This window comes from Bidens hawaiensis, unplaced genomic scaffold (genome assembly GCF_021521415.1).
Source record: "Bidens hawaiensis isolate Kalapana, Puna unplaced genomic scaffold, B.hawaiensis_p1.1 tig00014774_1, whole genome shotgun sequence".
In the NCBI taxonomy this organism is placed as follows: Eukaryota; Viridiplantae; Streptophyta; class Magnoliopsida; order Asterales; family Asteraceae; genus Bidens; species Bidens hawaiensis.
In genome coordinates, this window is record NW_027492301.1 from 237831 (window position 1) to 240646 (window position 2816).

The 2816-nt window shown below is 36.6% G+C and overlaps 1 pseudogene; it reads right to left on the bottom strand.

The window, feature by feature from the left end:
- Positions 1 to 1063: 1063 nt before the first annotated feature.
- Positions 1064 to 2199, bottom strand: LOC143547646 (uncharacterized; annotated as a pseudogene).
- Positions 2200 to 2816: the final 617 nt, after the last annotated feature.

Genomic DNA, 2816 nt, shown 5'->3' on the forward strand with positions numbered 1-2816 from the left:
TTAACACATTTATATTTTATTTTGTTTTTTTAAAGAGAAATGTATAAAAGTGTCAAGCAGTATGTTATTCTATAAAATAGAGTGTCTAAAAGAATGTAACTATTTTGGCTTTATATTTAACTTATTCATCTAGTTAGATGTGAAGCAGAAAAAAAAAAGAAAAAAAGAAAAAAAAACGAATCCATGTCCCAAATTTTTTATTTGCTTTAGACCACAAAAATGCTTAGATTGTCACTGGTAGTTCAACAATCTTTGGAGACCAAAAATCTGGGTGTTACATCAAATGCCGCTAGTTACATTATAATCACAAATTGTTTTAGTTAGATTTTCAATAATTACGAAATAAAAGGCGATTTATTATATGAGAAACTAAATATTAAATAAATGTACAAGCTGAGGATGATGTGAAAGTGTAAAAATGTTTGTTGGAATTGAGAGAATATGTTTATTTAAACAATTAATAAAAATATGATGTGATAGCTGATTTGACACGTTTATAGCGTGTTTAAGGCTTAGAAATGTAGATGGTCTTCATATCTAGCCAACTTTTACACTAGTTATGTGTTCTCGCTTTGGTGTTACCGTTCTATAAATCTAGTGTTTCATACCCGTGTGAGACATGAAGTTCATACACTTTATTCAAAGAAGGTTCCTTAAGCTGATATCTTCACGAAACCTTTACCCAGGATGATCATATAGCTGATATCCTCACGAAACCGTTACCTAGGAATCGGTTCACATTTCTAAGGTACAATATGCATGTCATTTTGGTCTTTACTTTGAGCAGGGCATATTCAACCATAATAAGTTTAATAATAGCTAAGAGCAATTATTAGTCTCCTAATTATCTTAGCTATTATTCATGCAATCAATGTACCATATTCAAAACCTATTACTTCACTAGCATTCACCAAGTCTGGAAGATTGATGAAGTGTTGATAAAAACTGAAATGCAATAATACAAAAATCAGCATCTTCATTGCATGACATTCTGCATAAAACAAAAACAGCAAGACCCAACCCACAACCACAAGAACAACAGAACATCCCATAAGGTAAATATAATGTTATAGCATTAAGCATCCCAAAAATATCACTCATATCTTTGTATACACTAAAACATTAAAAATGATAGCCGCTCTGCTACTATCATCTACCAATAATCAAATGCAGAGAGACGAATATCAAGCCTGAGCTCCCGCCATTTCCTTCATTTGAACGAGATTATTCTCAGTAACCGAACCAGACGAAGTAGGCAAAGCTTCATAACCACCAAATCTCCTCACCCCAACAACCTTAGCCGTCACCGCATACGTCACAATCAGAATCATAATCACAAGCATAACATAAACCACAAACAGGAGATCCAGTATCACGGTGGCCCGCAGCTTAGAATCTTCAAGATAACACTTGGTTGACCCTTCAACACCATTAACAACATCCAAAAGCTTGTGGCATCCGTCGGGTATAAACGCATCCATGTAAAGCGACAAGCCTGTTTGCAGAGACCACAAACCCTGAAGACAGATAGCCGCTCCAAGACCCACATCAGCCACAAACAGCTTTGGGTGACACGCGAGAATAACACATAGAACAGCAATTAAAGCTGAAACGGTGGCGGAAACCGAGTCACATTTTGCTTCGAGGCCAGACGTTTGTAACAAAGCGGATGACGAAGAAACCGAGTATTGAAGGAAAAAGAGTGTGGAAGCGGGTACCGAGAAAGAGGTCGGGCGGGAAAGGGAGGAGATTGGTGGTTTCGGAAATGAGGAGGGCGGTGGAGAGGATGAGGAAGAGGGCAGTGACGCCTGCCGATTGGAGGGATGTGAAGTGGTGGACAGGGGACCGGCCTTTGACTAAGGGGTCGGATTCAAACGAGGTGGTGGTTTGGTGGATGAAGGCTATGAAGAGACATATGATGATTAGGTAGAGTTGAATGTGTTTGGTGAATTTGGCATTGTGACATGTGAACGGGTGGTACGATTTTGTGGAGTACTCTCTTGGAGACCGGAGATGGTTTCGGGTGGTACAGATGAGGTGGTATAGGCCTAGCGAGATTAATGATGTGGATGTGAATACGTGATAAAAGAAACCCGACATCTTTTGTGTTTTGTTAATCGTTTTTCTCTTTTTTAGCGTTGAACTGGAATCTCATCACCCTTTATTAGCCAGAACCTGCAAATAAGAAGCTCCTTAAGTTTCTTGTTATTTTACATTGCTACTTTACACAAATTTAAGTCTCTCGTTATGAAATTAACATAAGAATAGAAGTGATCACCCGGTTGTCTTAATTTCTTTATAAGATAGCTCTCTCTCCTATTCTTGCTTATTTCAAACGAAGAAAACAAAACCTAAAATGCATCTTTATTCTCCTAGCATTCTTATAAGTAATGTAATGAACCAAGTATACGCCAAAGCCCAAAAGTGAGTAGAATCTAAGGTTATCATTGCTCAATCTTACAATTTCTTTAAATGTTGCTCCCGTAACTAACTGTCACAGAAGACTAGGTAAGAATCTCTATGAACATAAATAAAAAAAACAACACACAAAGAAAAGAGTAGTAGCAAAACATATTAGCAATTGTAGATTTCTTAGAGCATAAAAAATAACTTACTGCGGTACCGATCTGTATCATTGAAAATAAACTGTCTCATGTAAACATATTACAATTAAAAGAACCATTCTGTACGTTCGATAGGTACCAAGCTTATAATCATTTTTATTTTTATTTTTGCTTTGAGATGGAAAAGTGAGCAAAAATAAAAGTTGACATTGAGCTGAGCTGATTAATATCAGCCATGATCCTGATGAAAGT